General features: G+C 37.7%; 1 protein-coding gene and 1 pseudogene across 11 annotated transcripts in view; both read right to left on the reverse strand.

Annotated features, from left to right (window-relative positions):
* KLHL3 (kelch like family member 3) overlaps nucleotides 1-27,099 on the reverse strand; it is a 272,614-nt gene that overhangs the window by 148,340 nt on the left and 97,175 nt on the right. The window lies entirely within an intron of this gene.
* Nucleotides 19,657-21,420, reverse strand: LOC101012124 (annotated as a pseudogene). The gene is made up of 2 exons (XR_161073.5): nucleotides 21,121-21,420; nucleotides 19,657-20,122 (listed from the first exon to the last, which is right to left on the reverse strand). The product of XR_161073.5 is annotated as a transgelin pseudogene (transcript).

Consider the following 27,099-nt stretch of genomic DNA (forward strand, 5'->3'; position numbering starts at 1 on the left):
ATCCTATCAAAACCTCTGAGATACAGCAAAAGCAGTGCTAAGAGGAAAGTTCATAGCAATAAATGCCAACATCAAAAAGTCTGAAAGATCACAAATAGACAATAAGGTCACACCTCAAGAAACTACCGAAACAAGAACAAACCAAACCCAAACCCAGCAAAAGAAAAGAAATAACAAAGATCAGAGCAGAACAAAATAAAATTGAAACAAAAAAATACAAAAGATAAATGAAACAAAAAGCTAGTTCTTTGAAAAGATAAACAAAATCGATAGATAATTAGCAAGATTAACCAAGAAAAGAAAACAAAAGGTCCAAATAAGTGCAATTAGAAATCAAATGGGAGATATTACAACCAATGCCACAGAAATACAAAAGATCATTCAAGGCTACTAGGAACACCTTTGTGCACAAAAACTAAAAAACCTAGAGGAGATGGATACATTTCTGGAAATATACAACCCTCCTAGATTAAACCAGGAGGAAATAGAACAGACCAATGACAAGTAGCAATATTGAAACAGTAATAAAAAAAATTGCCAACAAAAAAAAGTCCAGGAGCAGATGGATTAACACTGAATTCTATCAGACATTTAGAGAAGAATTGGTACCAATCCTACTCAACTTATTTCAAAAGATAAAGAGGGAATCCTCCCTAAATCATTCTATGAAGCCGTATTACTCTAATACCAAAACCAAGAAAGGACCTAACAAAAAAAGAAAACTACAGACCAATATCCCTGATGAACAAAGATGCAAAAATCCTCAACAAAATACTAGCTAACCAATCCAACAGCATATCAAAAAGACAATATACCATGATTAAGTGGGTTTCATACCACGGATGCAGGGTTACTTTAAAATATGCAAGTCAATAAATGTGATGCGTAAACAGAATTGAAAACAAAAATCGGCCAGGCACGGTGGCTCACGCCTATAATCCCAGCACTTTGAGAGGCCAAGGTGGGTGGATCACCTGAAGTCAGGAGTTTGAGACCAGCCCAGCCAACAGAACCCCGTCTCTACTAATAATACAAAAATTAGTCAGGTATGGTGGCACACGCCTGTAATCCCAGCTACTTGGGAAGCTGAGGCGGGAGAGTCGCTGGAACCCGGGAGGTTGAGGTTGCAGTAGGCTGAGATTGCACCACTGCATTACAGCCTGGGCAACAAGAGTGAAACTCCATCAGAAAGAAAGAGAGAAAGAGAGAAAGAGAGGGAAGGAAGGGAAGGAGAAGAGAAAGGAAGGAAGGAGGAGGGAAGGAAGGAAGGAAGGAAGGAAGGGGAAGGAAGGAAGGAAGGAAGGAAGGGAAGGGAAGGAAGGAAGGAAGGAAGGAAGGAAGGAAGGAGAGGAAAGAAGAAGGAAGAAGGAGGAGGAGGAGCAGGAGGAGGAAGAAGAAGAAGAAGGAGGAGGAGGAGGAGAAGGAGAAGAAGAAGAGGAGGAGGAAGAAGAAGAAAAGAAAAAAAAGAAAACAAAAATCATATGACTATCTCAATAGACAGACCAACATTTGACAAAATTTAGCATCCCTTTATGATTAAAACCCTCAGTGTGATGGTTATTGACTTTTAGTGTTACTCCATTGTAGTCAGAGAAGATGCTTGGTATATTTTCAATTTTTTTTGAATGTTTTAAGACTTGTTTTTGTGACCTAACATATGGTGTGTCCTTGAGAATAATCCATATGTTGGTGAGAAGAATGTATATTCTGCAGCCGTTGGATGAAATGTTCCATAAATATTTCTTAGGTCCATTTGGTCTGTAGTGCAGATTAAGTCTGCATTTAAAAAAATTGAAATAATACCAAGCATCTTCTCTGACTACAATGGAGTAACACTAAAAGTCAATAATGAGAGGCATTTGGAAACTAGACAAACACATGGAAATTAAACAATATGCTCCTGAATGACCAGTGGTCAGTGAAGAAAGAAAAAATTGAAAAATTTTTTGAAACAAATGGTAATGGAAACACAACATACCAAAAACCTAGTGGAAATATGGTACTCCCTCATGGCTACAAGTGTCTACATTGAAGAAGAAGAAAAACTTCAAATATATAACCTAACAATGTGTACCTCAACATAATAAAACCCACATATAATAGACTCACAGCTAGTATCATACTTAATGGGGAAACCTGAAAATCTTTCCTCTAAGATCTGGAACACAAAAAGGATGCTCACTACTATACTGAATACTATACTGTTGAATACTATACTGTTATTCAGTATAGTACTGGAAGTCCTAACTAGAGAGATCAGACAAAAGAAAGAAATAAAGGGCATCTAAATTGTAAATGAAGAAGTCAGATTATCCTTGTTTGCAGATGACATGATCTTATATTTGGAAAAATCTAAAGACTCCACCAAAAAAAACTGTTGGAACTGATAAAATCATTCATAAAGTTGCAGGATACAAAATCAAAAACAAAAATCAGTATCATTTCTATAAGCCAACAGCAAACAATCTGAAAAAGGAATCAATAAAGTAATCCCACTTATAATAGCTACAAATAAAATTAAATACCTAGGAATTAACCAAAGAAGCAAAAGATCTCTACGATGAATACTATGAAACAATGATGCAAGAAATTGAAGAGGACACACAAAAAAATGGAAAGATAGTCCATGTTCATGGATTGGATGAATCAATATTGTTAAAATATCCATACTACCCAAAGCAATCTACAGAGTCAATGCAATTCCTATCAAAATACAATGACATTCTTCACAGAAATAGGAAATACAATCCTAAAATTTAAATGGAACCACAAAAAACAAAAACAAAAACAGAATAGCCAAAACTATTCTGAGCAAAAAGAACAAAACTGGAGGAATTGCGTTACCTGACTTCAAATTGTACTACAGAGTCAAGGTAACCAAAACAGCATGGTACTGGCATAAAAACAGACACATAGACCAATGGAACAGAGGAAAGAAGCCAAAAACAAATCCATACATCTACAGTGAACTCATTTTCAACATGGATACCAGGAACACACATCGGGGAAAGGATAGAGTATTCAACAAATGTGCTGGGAAAACTGGATATCCATATGCAGAAGAATGAGACTAGACCCCTATCTCTCACCATATACAAAAATCAAATAAAAATGGATTAAAGATTTAAATCTAAGACTTCAAACTATGAAACTACTGAAAGAAAACATTGTGAAAACTCTCCAGGACATTAGAGTGGGCAAAGATTTCTTGAGTAATACCTCACAAGCACAGGTGAACAAAGTGAAAATGGTCAAATGGGATCACATCAAGTTAAAAAGCTTCTGCACAGCAACGAAAACAATCAACAAAGTAAAGAGACAACACAGAGAATGGGAAAAAATATTTACAAACTACTTATCTGACAAGAGATTAATAACCAGAATATGTAAGGAGCTCAAACAGCTCTAGGAAAAAATCTAACAATCCGATTAATAAATGGATAAAAAATCTCAATAGACATTTCTCAAAAGAAGACATAAAAATGACAAACAGGTATATGAAAAGGTGCTCAACATCCCTGATCGTCAGAGGAATGCAGATCAAAACTACAATGAGATAACTCATTCCATTTAAGATGGCTTTTATCCAAAGACAGGCAATAACAAACGTTGGCAAGGATGTGGAGTAAAGAGAACCCTCGTACACTGTGGGTAGAAATGTAAATTAGTACGACCACGATGGAGGTTCTTCAGAAAACTAAAAATAAAGCTACCATACGATCCAGCAATATCATTATTAGGTATAAACCCAAAAGAAAGAAAATCAGTATATCAAAGAGACATCTGCACTACCATGTTTATTACAGCACTATCCACAATAGCCAAGACGTGGAAGCGACCTAAGTGTCCATCGACAAATGAATGGATACAGAAAATTCATCCATAAAAAAGAATGAGATCCTGTCATTTGCAAAAATATGGATCGAACTGGAGGTCATTATGTTAAGTGAAACAAGCCAGACATAGAAAGACAAACTTTGGATGTTCTCACTTATTTGTAGGAGCTAAAAATTAAAACAATTGAATTCATGGAGACAGAGAGCCTGAGAAAGGTACTAGCGGAGAGGCAGTGAAGATGGCTAAAGGGGCCAGGCGCAGTGACTCACGCCTGTAATCCCAGCACTTTGGGAGGCCAAGGAGGGCAGATCGCCTGAGGTCAGGAATTTGAGACCAGCCTGACCAATATGGTGAAACCCCGTCTCTACCAAAAATACAAAAATTATCTGGGTGTGGTGGCGGGTGCCTGTAATCCCAGCTACTTGGGAGGCTGAGGCATGAGAACCACTTCAACCCGGGAGGCAGACGTTGCAAGCAGTTAATCATGTCTGGAGCCGAGATTGCACCACTGCACTCCAGCCTGCACAACAGAGCAAGACTCCGTCTAAAAAATAAATAAGATGGCTAATGGGTACAAAAAGAGTTAGAATAAGTAAAAGCTAGTATTCGATAGCATAACAGGGTGACTATAGTCAATAATAATTTAATTGTACATTTAAAAATAACTAAAAAAGTGTAATTGGATTGTTTCTAACACAAAGGATAAATGCTTGAGGTGACAGACACCCCATTTACCCTGAGGTGATTATTACCCACTGCATGCTTGTATCAACATATTTCATGTATCCCACAAACATATACACCTATGTACACCTATGTACCCACAAAAAATAAAAATTAAAAAAAAATAATCAGCAGAGATTTTAAAAAGAACATTGAACAACACAGGGTATTAACAGAAAAATCTACACACACACACCCATACACATACACACACACACACACGAGATTAAGCAAATATGGCAAAGCATATATAATTACTGACTCTAGGAGGAAGGTATATGGGTACTCATTGTATTTAACTTTTAACTTTTATATGTTTGAAAATCTTCATAACAAAGAAACAGATTATATACCACTGTCAGGAAATATGCCATAATGGTTCAGTGATTCTATCCAGATGGTAGATTTATGGATGACTGTTATTTTCTTCTTTTACTTTGACACATTTTCTATAATGGACATATATTATTTTTATTATCAACAATTAAAGCCTTATTCTATTGAGCACTAAACAATTATCCTATCACATGTGTCTATTGTAATGTGTCCTTTTTGCTAAACTACTTGATAGTGTAATAGATATGACAGAGGCCAGCCACCTTTTCTATCCCTCTTCACATTTCTGAGGTCTCCCTCTTACAGGCACAAGTTTAGGGCAATTTGTGTTTGAACTCTGATGTCAGGAAGCATCTTGGGAAAAGTTTCTAGACAAGTGGTTGCTTTACTAGTTGGGGTACACCCTCCCTAATGTTGTGCCATTAGTTTTAGGGCCATATAAGTGACCCCCTAGATCAGGGAATGGCACCACCATCCAGCTGAGGTTGCTAGATGTCTTTTCCCTTGACAACCACCCCACCACCAATTCCACTTTCCAGATATGCTTAACTGCTTGCAATTCTCCTAAAAGACATGCTCTCTGAGCTCCAGGCCTTTGCACATATGGCACCCTTTGTCTAAATTAATGTTCCACAGCCTTTTTAATGTCATGGTGCACACAGAAAAAAATATTTATATAATACACAGTTGTAAAGTGGAAAGAATGTGGTGTTATTTACAAGGAACTTGCTAAAACATTCGATACAGAAGATATTTAATATTTAAGAAATATCCATATTTAAGATATTTAGATATACTCGATACTTAATGTTATTTTAACAAAAACCTTTAGCTTACTAATTTAAAAATTACTTTTTTCTTTGTAATTTGAAATAATTCCAAACTTACAATAGAGTTGCAACAATAATAGTGCAAATAACATTTTTCCTGAAACAGTAGAGAGTAAATTGCTAACATGATGCCCCAGTACACTAAGACTTTAGTGTATAATTGCAGTGAACAAGGACATTCTCCTACGTAACCACAATATAACCATCACAATTAGGAAATTAACATTGATCCATCACTACCAACGAACCCACAATCTCCATTCAAGTTTTCACAATTGTCCGAATAATGTGAATGGATCTAATCCAGAATCACGCTCTGCTTTTGGTTGTCATGCCTCTTAAGTCTCCTTGCCTTTGTTGAACCTGACTCTTTTGAAGATTGCAGACTTATAGGTTAGTTACTTTGTATAATGTACCTCAATTTGAATTTGTCTAATATTTCCTCATAATTAGACTAAGATTATATATTTTGACAAGAATGTCACAGAAGTGACAAGGCAACCTATCAGGTAGCACATGATTTCTTTTTGTCCCATTACTGTTAATTTTAATCACTCAATTAAGGCAGTGTCTGCCAGATTTTCCACTCTGAAGTTGCTTTTGTTCCACTTTGTAAGTACTAAATTTGTGTGGAGGTATTTTGAAACTACATAATATCCCTTTCCTTATCAAACTTTCATCCACTAATTTTTAATATTCATTGATGATTCTTGGCTGAATCTACGATCATTTATAAATCCATGATCATTTATAAATGGTGATTTTCCTACTCAAGCATTACATCTACACTTACTAGATCTCTTCTCCCCAATTATTTATTCATTTATTTATATCCATATGGACTTACGAATTCTTGTTTTTATTCCATGGGTTGTAATCTTCTACTCCTACTATTTATTTTGGCACCCAAAGTATGTCAGATTTGGCCACTGAGAATTCATTCAAACTGACTTCTGTGTTCTTTTGACATGTCTCCATAATTCTTTGAGCACGTTTTACTTTCTGGCCTGACAAGATATTTTAGGCTCATCTTGAACTTTCCCTGCTCTATCCTGGAATCAGCAATTTCAAGAAATCTTGGTTCCTTTTAGTGGAGAATGGTACTTAGAAATCAACTATTGGCACTAGATATGGCACACTGCTGTCGGGGTATTGCTGGCCGAAGACAGAGCTGGGGATATATGTATATATACATACCCATGGCACATTATGTATACACAGACATTAATGTATGTAATTCACACATTTACATCTATATTTATTTCTACATCAATCCATTTAACCATGAGTTCACACCAGTACCTCAATTCCAATCCAATACCACAAAGCTTATTCCAGTTTTTTTTCTTTTGCATATTTATAACTCTCTTCTCTGACAGTGGAAAACTTGGCTCCCATTTTCCTCAATATATTTACTTATTGGCTCAGTCTTGCCTATGTATAACCAATTTCCCTTCCTGCTACCACCCCTTCACAAAGATGGCCTGCTTCCCTGCTCAGACTCTCATACACTGCGCTGGCGCATCACTGCTGTCACAGGCCTCTCCTATGTAGATGCCTTCCCCACCTTGCTGTGCCTCAATGCCCCATGCCAGGCCACAACCATCCCTCTGCAGAGATTCTCTCTCCACCCCAATCAAGCTCTGACACATGGTGCCAAGCCAGCAAGTATCTTCCTCACCCCACTTAGGCTCTAACATTTATCACTGAGCTATGAACTCCATCCCAAAATCTAGGTGCCTTCCTCACCTGGTTCAAGCCCCAACACCCTGTGCCAGGTTTCTGCTGTTACCACCCTCCTATGTAGAAAACCTCCTCACCTCTCTCAAGTTCCAACCACCACATGGGCTGTTACAACCCTCCCCCTCACAGACCCCTTCCCACTCCACACGGGTTCTGATACCCCATGCCAGGCTGCCCCCAGTACCATCCAATGCATACGTCTATCTTGCTCAGCCCTGCCTAATGGGTTTTTTACTGAATTATTTAGAAAAAAAATGAAAGTAGGAAAGAAAAGAAGGGAAAAGAAAGAAAAGAACAGGTTTCATACTTGAAATGGCCATATACAATTCCTGATCAAAACTTTTTAATGATAGTCTTTTCCATTTTTTATATTCACCATCCACAAGAAGCTTTATTCATGATAAGTGGTTGAAAACTTAAAACAGTTTTTATAACCATTTTAAAATGAACCACAACTGAAATTTCATTTAAATAATCTAATACCTCTTCCTTTTCTTTCATTGGAAAATGAAAGCATTTCCAATGATGTGATATCTTAAAATTTAAAAGATGACTGGCTGCTATAAGAATATAAGAGCAGGGTAATCAGTAGGAGTCTACCACAGCAGTTCAAGGAGGAGATAATGATGGCTGGGACTAGGCTGGTAGTAGAAAACAGAAAAAGAAGTGAATGAATTCAAATACACTGGAGGCCGGCGTGGTGGCTTATACTTGTAATCCCACTACTTTGGGAGGCCAAGGCAGGCAGATCACATGAGGTCAGGAGTTTGAGACCAGCCTGGGTGGCAAACATGGCAAAACCCCATCTCTACTAAAAATACAAAAATTAGCCAGGTGTGGTGGCACATGCCTGTAGTCCCAGTTACTCAGGAGGCTAAAGCAGGAATCGCTTGAACCCGGGACATGGAGGTTGCAGTGAGCCAAGATCACACCACTGCACTCCAGCTTAGGCAACAGAGTGAGACTCTGAAAGGCATTAGGGTAGCAGGATCAAAAGGTATTTTCTGATGGACTTGATATAGGGCGTAAGAGAAAGAGTAATCGAGAATGGCTCACAGCCTTCTTGCTTGTGCAACTGGGTATATAGCAATTCCATTTACCAAAATTTGGAAGACGAAAAGGAGGCAGGTCCATGGTTGAAAACCATGAGTTCTGTTTTGGATATGTTAAATCTGAAATCCCTACTAGATGATCTAAGAAGAGTTGTTAAGTAAACAGTTGGATATCAGGGTTAGGATTAAAAATACAAATTTGGAAGTAATTTTCATGTAGTAAAGACATGAGATAAGATCACATAGTAAGAGTGTGTAGATAGAAAGATGTTTCCAGACAGAACCCAGGGGCACTCGGACATTTATAAGTTCGGTGGAAGAAAATAAGAACAAGGAGGAGAAAGAAGAGGAAGATGAGCAGGAAGATGAGGTAAACATACAGATGAGACTCAGACAAAGCAGTAAGTGAGGTAGGAGAAAAACTAGGCGAATGTAACATCTTGGAAGCCAAGGCAAGAAAGTATTTCAGTAATGAGGGAGAGAGGATGGCCAGTAATGAGGGAGAGAGGAAAAAGGCAGACAATAACAAGTGTTAGTGAAGATGTGGGGAAACTGGAACACTCATACATTGCTTGGTGAAAATGTAAAAATGGTATTGCCACTTGGGGTTTTTGGTTTTTGGTTTTACTTTTTCCACTTTTATTTTAGGTTCAGGATGTACATGCAGGTTTGTTACATTGGTAAACTGCCTGTCACTGGGGTATGATGTACAAATAATTTCATCACCCAGGTAGTGAGCATAGTACCGGATAGGTGGTTTTCAACCCTCACTCTCCTTCCACTCTCCCCATTCAAGTAGGCCCCTTCTTTGTGTTCATGTGTACTTAATGTTTAGGTCCCACTTATAAGGAAGAACAAACAGTATTTGGTTTATGTATCTGCCTAATTTGCTTAGGATAATGGCCTCCAGCTGCATCCATGTTGTTGCAAAGGACATGATTTTGTTGTTATTTTACGGCTGCATAGTATTGCATGGTGTATACACACCACATTTTCTTTATCCAGTCCACCACGGATGGGCATCTAGATTGATTCCATGTCTTTGCTATTGTGAATAGTTGTGGGGCCACTGTGGAAAAGAGTTTGGTAGTTCCTCAAACATTCAGTTACCATATGACCTAGCAACCTCACTCCCAGATATATAGCCAAGAAAAATGAAAACACATGTTCCCACACAAGTATGTATGCAAATGTTCATAGCAGCATTATTCATAATAGCCAAAAAGTGGAAATAACCCAAATGCCTATCAACTAATAAATATGGAATATCATTTGGCAATAAAAGGAATAAAGTATTAATACGTGGTACAACATAGGTGAACCTTGAATACATTATGCTAACTGAAAGAAGCTAGTCACAAAAGATCACATATTGTATGATTCCATTTACATGTAATGTCCAAAATAGGGAAATCAATGGAAACAGAAAGTAGATTAATGGTTGCATGGGGTTAGGGGAAGAAAAGGAGGGAGAAATGAGGAGTGATGGTTAATGGGCACAGAGTTCATTTAGGGAGGACAAAAATGTTCTAAAATTAGATTGTAGTGATGGTTGCAAAACCCTGTGAATAAACTAAAAACAATGAACTATACAGTTTAAACAGGTGAATTGTATGGTATGTAAATTATCTCAATAAAGCTGTTCTAAAAAAAAATAAGGGAGGGATCACCTAGAACAAATACTGCTGAGAGATGAGCTGATTAGAATAGAGACCACTAGATTGGGTAGCATAGAGGTCATTAGTGACCTTGACGAACAAATGTTTAGTGCAGTGATGGAGAAAGGTAATTAGGGTAAGCTAAGAGGAAATGAGAACTGAGGAAGTGGAATCAAACTTTTGTTGTAATTGCAGAGAAATGGGGTACCGGTTACAGAGGCATAAGGAATAAATACAGAGTTTGTTTTTCTAAGATGGGATGAGAATCAATCAATACAGATGGAGAAATTGATAATGCTAGAGAGAAAATGTTTGGTTTTGTTACTTCTCTGTTTTCCCCACTAAATGATAACTTGTGGGGAAACAAACATTATTTAGTGTTTGTTGTCATTTGTCCCCACTTAATTATTAACCTTTTCATGTCAGGGACCATGAATAACCCTGTATGTGATAGGCATTCAATCAATATTTGTAAAATAATCACAAGCTCCTGCATTTAGGCTAGGAAAAATGGAGGGAAAAAGGCAGCTACATAACCTAGAAAAAAAAGGAGGGTAAAATAATAGGGTAGATGGGCACTTGATGGTCACAATATAACCTGGAAAGAAGAAATATTAAATTTGCCAAAGAAACAAGTTTATTATCTCTCTACCTCAAGTTCCGTAAGTTTACCACTAGCCCAAAGTCAAGCTAGCTCTGCACTTCTCCCAGTGGAGGTTCCGAACTCATTAACACAAGGTGGAGCTTTGTATCAGTTTTCTACCGTTGCCATAACAAATCATCACAAAACTGGTAAAGTAAAACAAGATTATTTATTATTTTACAGTTCTGTAGGCCAGAAGTCTGACACAGGCTTCAGTGGGTAAAATTAAAATTTTAGCAGGGCTGCATTTCCTTCTGAAGGCTCTCGGGGGGAATCTGTGTCTTTCTAGAGGCCACCCACCTTCCTTGGTTCATGGTCCGTTTTCTCGAGCTTCAAAGTCAACAGTCATGAGTCTAGTTCCTTTCATGCTTCAAATTTCTTCTGCTTTTCTTCCATGCGTGTCTGTCTCTCTCTCTCTCTCTCTCCCTTCTTCCATTCCTCTCTCCCCTTTCCATCCTTCTCTCCCCACCCCTAATCCCCCACTACAACCAGGAGAGAGATTATATGTTTATATTGTCCAGCCGGGGCGACAGAGCGAGACTCTGTCAAAAAAAAAAAAAAAGAAAGAAAGAAAGAAAGAAAGAAAAGAAATACCAGATGGTAAGGCAGGGCAATGAAGGTAGGAGAAGAGTGAGTAAAGAATAAAGAAAATACCACAGACAGACAATTTCTGTGCCCTAAAACTACTGCTGTGATTTGACGGTTTCAAAGTTTGGATTCACAAACACACACAACCATAGGTTGCTTCTCTTCATCAAGTTACATATTTTAAAATAGCTCGAATTTCTATTGGAGACTACAAAATGTGGGAAGGTGAAAGGGGGGTGAGGGTTGAAAAATTACCTGTTAGGTACAATGTTCACTATGCCAGTGATGGGTGCACTAAATGCCTAGACTTCATCACTATGCTATATGTGCATATTTTAAAATCTGCACCTGTCCCCCCTAAATAAATTAATTAATTAAAATAAAAAGCTCAGATTCCCTTTTCCTTCCAAATGCAGTGTTCCATTCGTTTGCCACCAGATGGCAGAGAAGAGCAGAGAATAAATTCCTAAATATCAAAAGAAAGACTCTGACACCTGGAGAAGTCCAGCCCTCTGGAAGGAAGGCAAACTTAAATCTTTTAAAATAGAAAAGGATCTTATTTTCAAAGGCTTCCAGAGACATCAATTTCACAATTTTCCCCTAACTTATTATTGGGAAACCTGTTAAAAACGCACATCGGTAAAGCACAGCCTAATGGAGCTCAGAATTGTTCGGCAAATTCATAAATCCAGAAAGAGCTAAGAATCACTTTAGCTCAAAAAGGTACCAAAAATGGTTTTAAAAGGAAAACTTGCTGCCCTAGTTCCAAGAGGAAACTTAATGGCTGTCCCTCAAGCACCTCAAATTCAACTTGTCCCAAACAGAACTCAGTACCTTCCTTCCACACTTTTTCTTTTTCCTGTTCCCAAATCAGTTAGGAATAGTATCCCCACCTGGTTGCTAAATCGAGAAAATCTAACATCATCCTTGCTGCGTCCCTAATTCTCATCTTGTAAAGAATGAGTATTTTATCATCTCTTTTCCTTCATCTATTGGTTTTGAAATAATATACTGTTTTTATTCTTTTAGTAGTTATATTAGGAATCATCACATGCATATTTATCAAAACTGAAATTAATAAACATCTTTATCCTGACCCTAGATGACACGAGGATCATTTAAAATCCATTTATCCCCCTCTTGGATTATACTGTTGTTGTGCTAAGGATTTTAATTTTTTACACCTACCAGGACATTATGGTCACTGTTTTATACAATAGGTCTTTGTTTAGGTTTACCCATATGTTTTCCACTTTCTCTGCTCTTCTTTCCTTCTTGGATCTCAGCTCTTGCCTCTGGGAACACTTCCCTTCTGTCTGAAGTATACATCCTTTAGAATTCCCTGAAATGAGCTAGAGATGAATTATCTCAGCTTTTGTTTATCTGAAAAATGTCTCTTTTGCCCTCATTCTTGACAGATATTTTTTGTTTAGTGTAAGTTCTAGATTGGCAGCTATTTTGTCAGCCCTTTTAAAATACCAGTCCATGTCACCTGGCGTCTATTTTTGCCGTTAAGCAGCCAAGTGATAATACAACTGTTGCTCTTTTGAAAGTAATCTACTTTTTTCCTCTGGTGTCTCTAATATTTTTCTCTTTGCCTGTTATTTGCTGCAGTTTCTAGAATGTGTCTTGGATAGATTTCTTTTTATTTATCCTACTTGGGGTTATTGGGCTTCTTTAATTCATTCTGAAATATTTGCAACCATTTCATCTTCAAATACTGCCTCTGCCCCATTCTTGCTCTCCTTTCCTTATGTAACTCCAACTAAATGAATGATAAATTCTCTTAGTTTTTCCTTCATATATCTTAATTTATATTCCATAGTTTCCATCCTTTTGTCTCTTTTCAAAGCATTCTGGACAATATCTTCTGAGCTATCCTCTAGTTCTCTAATTCGCCCTTTAGCTCTGCTCAATTTTCTGTCAGATTCTGTACCCTCTCACATACAAATATACTTACCTCCTCCCCAAGGAAAAAAACCTCTAAAGTCCCATAAAGTCACTGACTTGAGCTCTAAATTGAAGATCCAATACCTTAATCTCTACATCAGATCCAGATGAGGTTGATTTTCACCTAGATACCTACAAATTTATAATAAGTTATTTGTTCCACCCACCCTAATACATATACAATATACAATAGTGGAACAGGGTCAGAATAATTCCAATAAACCCTCCCATTTGGAAAAGAGAAGGATGGAAAATGCAATTCTAAAATCTCACTGGGCAGATGATTACAAGGAGTTCCTACTCTGGGGAGGGGGAGTATTTCTTGAATAGCTCTTGGTTTCACTAATACTAATGGACTCCTCAACCCATTGTTCACCATGGCCCTTGGTCTTCTCTCTGGCAGGATGTCATTGCTTTTCAATTATCCTCCTTGGTCGTGCTAAAGAAGGCACTGAAAAATATGCCTTTCTTGAGAACTGAGCAGCTTTCTCTTTATGCTTCCTTCCTGTAGAAATTGGGGGCCAACAGTCATAGACAATTTTAGTCCAGGCTGTGGTATTTTTGAAGTACAGTTCTTTCTCAAAAACGTACTTGACTTTTTATTTATTTTGTTTTAGTCTGCTGCCTGTAGTAATAACCACACCTACAATTCTTTTCAAAACAATTCTCCCTCATTTAAGTTAGTTCAGATACTTAAACCTACCAGGTTTGATGGCATTCTTATTTCCTTTTACTTGACCATTTTGTCAAGCTAAAAGGACTTAATCAACACCACTTTAACTCACCCAGAAGTTTTTAACAATGACTGTATGGTCACATCCTCAAGGGATCCTTGCTTAAGCAGCTAAGCATTTTTATCAGACTTTAATATTCAAAGGCCTCAGTTTTCTCTTTTACCAACTGGAAATGAGAATCATTTGTATCTTCCAAACGTGCAACTACTGAATTTATGTGCTCTCTTAATTTCCTTTCAACTTAAATAATTAAATTCCTTTTCTGCTTGCAAATAAGCCAATTCTTTTTTGAGCTCATCTCTTTATTGCTGTAAATTACCAAAAGCAGCCAATAGTAACTAATTCACCCTGCAAGCATTCCGTTTTTCCCGAAAATCTTCCCAAAAGGAAAACTATAGGCCCATTTGGGGTTAAATTTCAACATGTGTTTTGAAGGGGACAATATTCAAACCATAGCACTTGGTTTTTCTTGGAGAAGAAAAACAAGCTAGGAAGACTTAGTCTATGATATCAAGGTTAATAAAATATACTAATTAATATAGTAAGATACTGATGCAAGGGTGGGCAAGAAGACAAGCAGAACAAAACAGCCAGCCAGAAATAGCTGTATACTCATTGTTTCAGTCAGTTCAGGCGGCTGTAACAAAGTACCACAGGCTTTGGAGGCTGGAAATTTAAAATCAGTGCCAGCTTGGTGGGGCACTCTTCCAGGCGAGGGCCTCTCCTGGTGAGGGCTCTCTTCCAGGTTGCAGTCGCCAGCTTCTCACATGAGGAAAGAAGCTCTCTAGCTCTCGGGCCCCTGCTTTATTTTTTATTATTATTTTTATTTTTTTGTAGAGACAGGATCTTGCTATGTTGCCTAGGCTTGTCTAGAACTCTTGGCTCCAGTGATCCTCCCACCTCAACCTCCCAAAGCACTAAGATTATATAAGCATGAGCCACCATGCCCAGCTTTGGCCTCTTCTTATAAGGGCACTAATCCCATTATTTCATGAGGGCTTCACGCCCATGACCTAATTACTTTCCAAAGGCCCCACCTCCAAATACCATCGCACTGGGAATAGGGTTCCAACACAGGAGTTTTGAGGGAACACAAACATTCAGTCCATTGCACATATACAGATGCTTGATAAATGATGGAGATGGCATGGTGAAGCAGTAGGGCCAAGGACTGTCTTTTCGATAAATGGTAGTAGGACAATCAAATATCTGTGAGAACGAAATGAAGTTATATTTCTAGCTGGTACTAAACCAAAAAGTCAACTTCAAATAGATTATAAACCTAAATGTAAGAATAAAAACTGAAAAGCTTTTAGAGGATTATATAGGAGAAAATCTCATGATCTCAGGATAAAGAAGAATTTCCTAAGAAGCAGAAAAGCACTACATTAATGTTTGTTGAAGATGATGAACTGAGTTATAAAATGTCATTGAAGTAAAAGGTTAGAGGTGCACACCCAAAGGAAATGAAATTCCACAAAATAGAAAAGAAGTCATCAAAATAGCAAGAGACAGCCAGAAATAAAGAAAATTAGTGTCATTTACAGTAGTTGTCTCTATAAAGCTGTCGTGAACACTGCACTAGCAAATACTGAAGCACTGATCTTAGGGGAAATATAGGGCTAAGTTCCTGGTAAGCCTCTGGTCACAACATGTTCATCAACCAATCAATATATAACTTGTTTTATAAGTGTTTCTGCTTAATGATACTTTACTTAATATACTCATGGCAACAGCACTGTAACTCATGACTGAACACGTGCTTTCTCCATAAGACACATCACAGCCTTCAACCATTTAAGAACACTAGAAAGCACTTCAGTACTACACTTGCGGGCCACTTAAACAGTGAAATCACCAACAAAAAGCACAAAGAGGTTAAAAAAACAAAACAAACAAACAAAAAAAAACAGTGCTAAATCAACCACAGAAAGACAACTGTTCATAGTATGAGAACTGAAGTAAGAAGACAATGTTGCCTTGTTCAACCTCAACTGGGAATGGGTCATCAGGTGACTCAAATTTTGAACCATTATGCACATGTCCACAAATGACCATGCAAGTCCTGAGTATTGATTTTGGAGTTACAAATAAATTTTAGTGAGTAGGTAAATTCGTAAACACAGAATCCTTGAATGAGGCTCAACTGAATATATATACAGTAGTCCCCCCTCCCCCAGGATTTTGCTTTCCATGATTTCAGTTACCTGGGATCAACCATGGTACAAAAATGTTAAACAGAAAATCTAAGAAATACACAATTCGTAAATTTTAAATTGTCATTCCAAGTAGCATAACGAAATTTCTCACCATCCTGCTCCATCCTGCCTAGGGCATGAATCACCTCTTTGTCCAGCATATCCATGCTGCATATACGACCCATCCATTACTGTCCAGAAAAAAACACTATGTACATAGGGTTCAGCACTATCCACAATTTCAGGCATCCCCTGGGGATTCTGGAATGTATCCCTTAAGGATAAGGGAGGACTACTGTATTCAGTCCTGTGAGGCCTGGACTGTGAGAGAACATACATTTTCAGTTAAGTCAGCAAAGGAATCAGGGTCGTCAGAAAAGCAACATGTGATGCTCTGAACAAAATGGGCAAGATGGTACTGGAGGGGCACAGTGCCTGAATGGGCTTACATTTTGAGGAAAAACCAAAGATGACAGGATGAAAGAACTCTATACAATTAACTGACTCCAAAATTCCAAATGAAATCCTAGTAAAAGTTATTTCAATGGTTTTTATGCTCTGACATATTTGTCTGCCATGGCATCATAGCATACTGATTAGGTCTGGATATGAAGATGTGTCAGGCACGCTCAAACATCAGTGTACCCCAGACTGTTACTTCCTTAAGAAATGAGTGTGGGCTAATATTTAACAGTGTACCCCAGACTGTTACTTCCTAGAAATGACCACGAAAGTCATTGTTTATAATGCGGTATTTAAAATGGGACTGGAGAACTAGAAACAATCTATGTCCATCAGCAAGAAACCTGTTAAACTATGTTCTATCCCAAAAAAAATGGATTTTTACTATAAAAGCAGTAGCATTTTTGAAATATTTTCTAATTTATGTAGCCAATTCCCACCCCTACCTCTACCTTACCCCTTTAAACTTAACCAGCCATCATCAAAGAGTGTTAAGAGAAGGTGGGATCCTATAATAACATAGATATAAAAGTAAGCACTGTCAAAAATAAAATATTTATTTTAGCTGCCATTTAACAATCAAGCTACAGAGTTCTTCCTGTAGAGTGAAGAAGATATCCTGCCTTCTATTAAAACTTCTCCCTAAAACTAACGTTGGGAAGGACTTAATAGATGTGGGGAAGGCGAGAGATATGACAGAAAACTGGAGAGGCAGATATCATATAAGACTTCATAAGGAATAGTAGATAATTTGGATTTTACCACAACTGCAATTAGATACTGTCAACAAGCTTTAGATGAAGAAAAAGCAACATGATCTCATTTATTTTTTTTTTCAAAATCTACTCTGATGCAGTGTGGAGAAATGATTGGAAGGAGGTAAAAGAAAACGTAGAGAGACAAGTAACTACACACTATTGCTTTAGTCCAGGTGAGAAATGATGGTGGCTTAAACTAGGATGACTAGAATGGCAATGGAGTTTGAAAAAGGATGAATTAAAGACACATTTTAAAGCAGATAATCCTTTAAAATGCTAAAATTGAGGTATTACAGTGACAATATTAAGATTATTTTTCCCCTCATGGTATTTCCCAAGTTTTTGTTAAACAATGGTACTTACATCTAAAATTTTTAAAACATCACTTACTTTAAAATAATTGAACTCTAAAGCAAACAAATAAGATACTTGTAAGCAAATCCAGGCCTAATATTTGCAAGGTCCACAGCCAGAGTATAAATGAAAGCCCATAGTATATCTCTAAAAATGTAAAAATTATAAAACAATCTGTTAAATAAAATGTTTAATTCATGTGTCTTGATGAAAATTTTAAAATATGAATAAAAGTATGATTTTTTTTTTTTTTTTTTTTGACAGAGTCTCACTGTCACCCAGGCTGGAGTACAGTCGTGCAATCATGGCTCACTGTGGCCTTGACCTCCTGGGCTCAAGGGATCCTCCCACCTCAGCCTCCTGAGTAGCTGGGACCACCTGGTTAAGTTGTTGTGGTTGGTGTTTGTTTGTTTTTTGTAGAGACAGAATTTTGTTATGCTGCCCATGCTTGAACTCCTGGCCTCAAGCAATCCTCCTACCCTGACCTCCCAAAGTGCTGGGATTATAGGTGTGAGCCACCATGCCTAACCTAAAGTTATGATTTTTGTATGACTAAAAGTTGACAGAATATCAAAGACAACTGAATTTAAGCATTATTGCACATGTCTGGATATAATGTTGATGAGCCAGCAGTGTCTAGATAAAAAATAAGATGAAGACATATATAATTTTTAAATTACAATATAGTCCATACAATTTATCTTTCTACCTTAATTTTATCATATCACTAATCAGGTTATTAACAAGCTTTTCTCAAAATTTGTATCATATTGCCAGTAAGTATCCAAAGGATTAAAAATAAATTCAATTTATTTAGACCACAAAAAATGTTTAATAATAACATATTGGATACTTGAAAATTGCCAAGACAATAGATTTTAAAAGTTCTCATCACAAAAATATGGTAAGGATGTAAGGTGATGGATATGTTAATTAGCTTGATTTAATCATTCCACATGTATACATATATCAAAACGTCATGTGTACACTATAAATACATGTAATTTTCATGTCAATTAAAAAATAAACATTGACATAAGAAAAAAGTGTATAAAATTTAAAGATCACCAAAATTTATATTAAATGTGAAAAATTAAAAATTAAAAGTTTCATATTGGTTTTCAAATGTTATCTTCTTTTTTCTATTTTGAGATAGAGTCTCACTCTGTCATCCAGGCTGCAGTGCAGTGGTGCAATCTCAGCTCACGGCAACCTCTGCCTCCCAGGTTCAAGCAATTCTCATGCGTCAGCCTCCCAAGCAGCTGGGACTACAGGTGGCGCCACCACACACCAGCTAAATACAAAAATTTGTATTTTTTGTAGAGACAGGTTTCACCACGTTGGCCAGGCTGGTCTTGAACTCCTGGGCTCTGCCTCGGCCTTCTTTTTTTTGAGAAAACATTGATGTAATTTTCTTTTTTTCCTTTTTGAGTTCCAACCCCAAAAATATTCCAGGAAAAGATAGGGGGAGGCTGGGCTGGTTCTTCTTCAATGGGCTTTTGCCGTCAAGGAAAACAGTGGACTTGCCCCACATCCAGGCTACCCCCAGCCCACTTCTCCCCTGCTTAGCCCAGGGGGGTGGGAAGAGGAGGTGCAGGGCGGGGAGACAGTAGAGGTGGCAGGGGTAGCCGGGAGGGAGGGGCCAGGGCAGTGATGCTTTTGGGTAAGAAGTTGGGCTGAGGCTGGGGGGACTGGGGAAGAGCTGCCCATCTGCAGTTACCATTGCTCAGTGACAGAGCCTCAAAGCTTGGCCAGAGCTAAAGGTACCACATGGGTATGTGTGAAGCAGGCTAAGTGGGATGGCTGCAACCAAGGAGCTGGGGGAGGGCAGGGCTGTTGATCTGCCAAGGTCGTCTGTAGCATGTCATGCCAGCCTGGGAGGCCCCTCTGTTGCTGCCCTGATATGCTTTTCTTCCTGCAGCTGGCTGTCTGTGAATTCCCTCTTATGCTCCTGCGCTTTCTTCATAAACCAGTTGGCATCTCCACGGTAGTGCCCATCATTCTTGGTCACTGCCAAGCTGCCCAAAGCCATCAGGGTCCTCTGAACTGCTGCCATGTCTTTGCCTTCAAAGAGGTCAACAGTCTGGAACATGTCAGTCTTGGTGACCCCATAGTCCTCAGCTGCCTTCAGGAACTGAGCCACCTGCCCCATCTGCTTGAAGACCATGGAGGGCAGGTTCTCGGGCAGGTTCACTGGCGTGGAGCCATCAGGGTACAGGCTGTTTACCAGCTTGCTCAGAATCACACCATTTTTTATTATTATTATTATACTTTAAGTTCTAGGGTACATGTGCATAACGTACATGTTGCATATGTATACATGTGCCATGTTGGTGTGCTGTACCCATTAAATCATCATTTACATTAGGTATATCTCCTAATGCTATCCCTCTCCCCTCCCCCTCCCCCTCCCCACAATAGGACCCGGTGTGTGATGTTCCCCTTCCTGTATCCAAGTGATCTCATTGTTCACTTCCCACCTATGGGAGAGAACATGCGGTATTTGGTTTTCTGTTCTTGCGATAGTTTGCTGAGAATGATGGTTTCCAGCTGCATCCATGTCCCTACAAAGGACACAAACTCATCCTTTTTTATGGCTGCATAATATTCCATGGTGTACATGTGCCACATTTTCTTAATCCATTCTGTCACTCATGGACATTTGGGTTGACTCCAAGTCTTTGCTATTGTGAATAGTGCTACAGTAAACATACGTGTGCATGTGTCTTTATAGCAGCATGACTTATAATCCTTTGGGTATATCCCCAGTAATGGGACGGCTGGGTCAAATGGTATTTCTAGTTCTAGATCCTTGAGGAATCGCCACACTGTTTTCCACAATGGTTGAACTAGTTTACAGTCCCACCAACAGCGTAAAAGTGTTCCTATTTCTCCACATCCTCTCTAGCACCTGTTGTTTCCTGATTTTTTAATGATTGCCATTCTAACTGGTGTGAGATGGTATCTCATTGCAGTTTTGATTTGCATTTCTCTGATGGCAAGTGATGATGAGCATTTTTTTCATGTGTCTGTTGGCTGTATGAATGTCTTCTTTTGAGAAGTGCCTGTTCATATCCTTTGCCCACTTTTTGGTGGGGTTGTTTGTTTTTTTCTTGTAAATTTGTTTGAGTTCTTTGTAGGTTCTGGATATTAGCCCTTTGTCAGATGAGTAGATTGCAAAAATTTTCTCCCATTCTGTAGGTTGCCTGTTCACTCTGATGGTAGTTTCTTTTGCTGAATCACACCATTCTTTAGCCAGAGCTGGAAGCCCAGGCGCCCACGGTCTGGGCAGCCCACATCAGGGCCATACTGCACTATGATCCACTCCACCAGCCGTTCCTCCAGTCCCTCGTCGTACTTCTTCTCAATTCTGGACTGAGCTTCGCAGCTCATGCCATAGGAAGGACCCTTATTGGCCATGTCTGAGGAGAGAGGGCTTCCTCGGGCCTCGGGAAGGAGTGAAGACTTTGTCTGGGCTTGGACAGACCTTTTTTTTTTTTTTTAAAGAGATGGGGTCTCACTATGTTACCCAAGTTGGACTTAAAACTCCTGGGCTCAAGTGATCCTTTCACCTTAGCCTCCCGAGTAGTTAGGACTACAGATATGTGCCACTGTGCCCAGCTATCATATGTTATCTTTTCTCTAAAATATTCAAAATTATCTACAAAAACTCAAAGACAAAATACAAATTATAATTAACAATTACCAAATGTTAAGTAAATTTATTATAATAAAGTTTAAACTTTAATGTGATTTTTTAAAAAGCTAAGTCCTATTATGTATTTTTACGAATACAGAACTACTCACAATTCTAGAGTTCAAGGCTCATCTACGGCCAATGTCCACAATATCAGGACCTTCACACATAAAATTTAAGAGTAATATGAATTGTTTAACATTGCAAAATATTCTTCAACTGCCATGAGCCACTGTTACAAATATCATCCTAATTTATATCTCCAGAACCACATACTGGAATACAAAGAGAAACAAGAAAATGGATGCTCAGCAGCCCTGCGAAATGTTACTTCAATGTGCAAGAATCTACTGCGTTTGTGCTAATTTGTCTTTTCCCTCACCTAAGAACTTATGTCACTCAAATCCTCCCCATACTCCAAAGCAGTGTCCATAACCAGCATCAACAGCCCATAACCTTCATGACATTCACACAGAATCACTTTTTGCTTCAATGGCACACGGCAAGAGATGGAGGAAAGTGTTATCTGGAGCCTGAATGGTGTTAGGTCACTACAGTGGACATTTGGATTACAAATTGTACTATGCCACTTAGTGCTGGATCTTAAATGACACTTATATTTTGAACATTTGTGATATATGCGTCCTTTAAGTAAGATCCAAAGCAGGGGCCCCTGTTGCCCAGGTCTTAAGGTGATACTCTAAACTTTAGTGAATATTTCACCCAGGATCTACTGAAATCTAAGAAAAAAAAAAAAATTCGAGCAGACTGATAACAGCTTTTCTTTTTAAAATGTATATAATGAGAGAGCTGGTAACAAAGTCAGAAGAGTTCTTGACAGAAGTAAAGATGGCTGTAGTGGGGGAGAAAAGAAAACAGGAAACCTTTCTCTACCAAGTTTCTGCAATAATTGACTAATTATAACATGGATGACTGGGAGTTTAGAACCTACTACTTGTATTTTTCAATCTTAACTTTCCCTAATATGGTAAAAACCTGGGTTCAGAAAATCATCTCGTGTCTTAATTCAAGCTTATAAAGGTATATCAGATTAAAGGCAATAGAACATATTTTATAACTAAAAATAAAATACAATATAATGAGAGAGCAGAAATCAATGTTACAAGGGCTCTGGAGAGGTAAGAAAAGTCAGATACTCAGTTCTTTCTTTGGATACTTTTACCAACCAAACTGCCTGCTGTATAAGATTAGTGGCCTATAAATTAACTTTTGCAATTAAAGCAGAGAATTTTAACTTGAGGCAAACAAAACCCTATTGTTCACTAAGTTTTATCACCAACGATTACAGGACAGAGAGATCTATATCCAACACTGTATGCTTTAAAAGAAACAAAACTTGTTTTTCAATTATGGAAGTAATATATGTTCATTATAAAAAACTTTAAAAACTACAAAAATATAAAATGGTATAAAGTATGAAAGTCACCCATAATCCTAACTCTAAACTATTAACATTGTTATATTTCCCTTATTGTGTATGCTGCCTTGCCTATTTGAGATCATACTGTGAACCATGATTTTATACCATTCATTTTTCATTTAACTTTACATCATAAACATTTCTCTTATTATTTTATTATTCCTAAATATCATTTGCAAAGGCTGCATAAGTCATATGCAGACTTATACTCTAATTTGCTTAACCATTCCCCTAATGTTGGAGGTTTAGGTTGATCTTTGGTTTCTTACTACTCTAATAACATTGTGATGAATATCTTTATTTATAAATCTTTATCTGCATTTCCTAATATTTCCTTAGGGTAGAACTAGACTATGGAAACCAAGAAAATAAGTATTTTTTAAATACCTTGAATGTTTGTCACCAGTTTTTTCTAATAAGGTATTCTACATTATATGTCCACCAATAATGTATAAAGTGCCCTTTTCACCCTCCATTATCAGTGTATCAGGTATTCATGACTTTTTTCCAGTATTTGATAATCTGATAAATGAAAATAATTCATTGCTGTTTTGTTTTCTATTTCTCTACTAGTGAAACAGAACCTTTTTTTGCAAATATTTGTTAGTCTTTATTTGCTCTTCTGTTAATTGTCCATGCATACTAATAGATACTAATATCTATTTTCTTGGTGATTCATATATATGCTTCATAAAGAAAAATATTGTCTTTTGCATCATATTTATTGTGATTACTTCCATTTTTGTGTCTTAACTTACATATTGAGTTTTTTCAAGAAAGTTAAAAAATTTTTAAATAGGCATCTCAAGTTTTCCCCTTGTATTTTCTTCTTTTGATTTTAAGCTTATTCATTCATTCATTCATTCATTCAACAAATATTCACCAAAGACTTGCTATGTGCCAGAAACTATGCAGTAACACTAAAGACACAACAGTAGATAAGACATATTTCTTGCCTTCAAAGAGTTTCTATTTGGCCAGGCAAGGTAGCTCACACCTGCAATGCCAGTGCCTCAGGAGACCAGTTCGGGAGGACTGCTCAAGACCAAGAGTTTGAGACCAGCCTGGCCAACATGGCAAGAACCTCCCTCCATAAATAAAAAATTTAAAATTAAATAGGCAAGGTGGTGCATGCCAGTAGTCCCAGCTACTCAGGAGGCTGAGGCAGGAGGATCGCTTGACCCCAGAAGTGCAGTGGCATGATCTTGGCTCACTGCAACCTCCGCCTCCTGGGTTCAAGTGATTCTCCTGCCTCAGCCTCTCGAGTAGCTGGTAGTATAGGCACATACTACCATACGTGGCTAATATTTGCAATTTTTAGTAGAGACGAAGTTTCACCATGTTGGTCAGGTTGGTCTCAAACTTGGGACCTCAAGTGATCTGCCCTCCTCAGCCTCCCAAAGTGCTGGGATTACAGGCATCAGCCACCTATTTTCTATATTTTCTTGTATTGTCTACTAAAATATTTTTGAGTCTGTCTTCTCAAATTCTTTTGCCTGGAATTTATTGTAGTATACACTACAAAACTAAATTAATATTTTTTCTAAGCAGCTAGTTAACTATTCTGGCAATATTTACTTAATAATTCATTCCTTCCCCAGAAATCCTTACTGCTGGCGGGGAATGGTGGCTCACGCCTGTAATCCCAGCATTTTGAGAGGCCGAGGTGGGCAGATCACTTGAGGCCAGGAGTTCGAGACCAGCCTGGGCAGCATGACAAAACCTCATCTCTACAAAAAATACAAAAATTAGCTGGGTATGGTAGCACATACCTGTAGTCCCAGCTACTTGGGAGGCTGAGGCAGGAGAACTGCTTGAACCCGGGAGACGGAGGTTGCAGTGAGCCAAGATCATGCTATTGCACTCCAGCCTGAGTGACAGAGTGAGACCCAATCTCAAAAAAAAAAAAAAAAAAAAAAAGCAATCCTCACTGCTTTCATATATTAACATGTTATATATACCAGGGTCTATTTCTGTCTATTCCATTCCTTGATCTGTCTGCTAATTCTTGGCCCAGCATTACATTGATTTAATTATTCACACTTTATAATATTTTAAAATATTTGGTGTTGTTAGTCATGCTTTTCATTTTAATTATTCCATTTTTCAAAGCTATTTGCACTTACAAATCTTTTATAAGTAATTTTTTATAACCCCTCTTGGGATTTTCATTGGAATTGAATTATAAATACAATTTAACTTGGGAAGAAACAAAACCTTTATAATATTCAGTCTTTCCATCTAAACATTCCTTTTTTCCATTTCATCTTTCTTGAAGGCATTAATGTATTCCTGGTGATTCCAGAGAAATCAGAAGTATTAATTAGTATGCTTCCATTTATATATATACCATAGTTCCTAAGCACACCCAACCTTGATGACAAAGCAGTGTCTTTGAAAAGGAAAACAAATAAATGGACATTGTGTTAGCCCCTCATCATTTGTTTACACCAGATTATAACAACTTTCTATGTGTACCTAGGTGAGCAAAAATGTTAACAAGAGTGGACCTTCCATCTCAGAACACAGATTTACACCAAACATCCCCTTACAAGTTTTTTAAAAAACGACTCTGGTTTTGTCATTTCTTAATTTTCCACTCATTACAGACTTTCTTTGGAATAATAAACAATAAATTCTGTTATTAACTCAAATTATATGTTTCTACTAAGGGAAATTCTAAACAATAACAACAACAGTAACAACTACTAACTATTGAATATCTACTATGTTCTATCATTAATCTTCAAAATAATCCTGCAGGATAGGTGGCTATATTCACCTCACAGGAAAGGAATCAAAAGCTTAGAAAGCAGAGGAGTAAATCCTTTCCTGCTCTGCGTTCAGCCACCCCCGCAATGCTTTAGGCTCCTTTTTTTAATTTGTAACACTTTGGGAAGTTATTAAAGGAAGATCTATTACTTCCTCCTTTTGGGGCAGAACTGGATGGCAAAAAATAAAATTAAATTAAAATTTAAAAGGTTAGAGAGAAGCTCAAGATCACCCAGCTAGGTAATGCTGAAGAATCCAAATTCAGACCTAGCTCTCTCCCACTCAAGCTGACTCTCAAAATCTTCATCATCATCACAAATAACTAAAATGATCTCTTAACATCCACCAAATCTGTGGCACCACTAGCTTTTGCCAATATTCTGTGTACGGAAAATGTACTTTTCAATAGCCCTACAATCTTCCAAAGTTTGCTGCTCTCTGTATTTTAAATACAAACAGGTAAATAAGTAATGGGACACTGCTAAAAGCTGACTGGGGAAAGAAATACAAGCCACTAAACTGCTTTGACAGTATCTGCTCTTCAAGTTCTTACAGAGGAGGAGATTGGCTTCACGTCCATAGTACACATCCTGCTCCTACTCTGCCTGCAAGTCCACACAGCCAGTGACCCGGCAGGATTCTATAAAACACAGATACACAATGTCAATGTTGTTGACTACCTGGAAATTTTGACTTTCTTTTGGGTAGTTGGATGTATTTGGGTAGGGAAACAGAATTGAATCACATGGCTTGGTACTAAACTGTGGGGCTCTATCACTGAGTCCTTGGCTTAGGAAATGTAATATTTGAAAATGTTGTGTGCTCATCCACTAGACCATGCCACAAATATTTTCAACTACACTCAATTTTCTACAACCTTGTTTTCAAAAGTCTTCAAACACTCATTATAAGGAAATATTTCTTATATTTAATATAAATCTTACTTTTTGAGTCTTTTATAATGATGAGAAATAGGCCCCTTACAATAATAATTTTTCAAATACAGGAAAAGCGCTTTTTAGTCCCCACTTTCATCTATAGTATATAAGCAGCTCAGCTGCTGTCAGCTCCAAAGTAGTTGATAAAAATCTTATATTTATAATACATACTTGCCCAGAAACTTGGGGTTAATTTCCATTTTAGAAGTGTTTTTATTAATCTTATAAATTACTGCAAAATCTGGAATAGCACCATCTCTTTTTTTAAACTTTTAAGTTCAGGGGTACAAGTGCAGGTTTGTTACATAGGTAAACTGGTGTCACGGGGGTTTGTTGTACAGATTATTTCATCACCCAGATATTAAGCCTAGTACCCATTAGTTAT

The sequence above is a fragment of the Papio anubis genome, chromosome 5, assembly GCF_008728515.1.
Source record: "Papio anubis isolate 15944 chromosome 5, Panubis1.0, whole genome shotgun sequence".
Classification (NCBI taxonomy): Eukaryota; Metazoa; Chordata; class Mammalia; order Primates; family Cercopithecidae; genus Papio; species Papio anubis.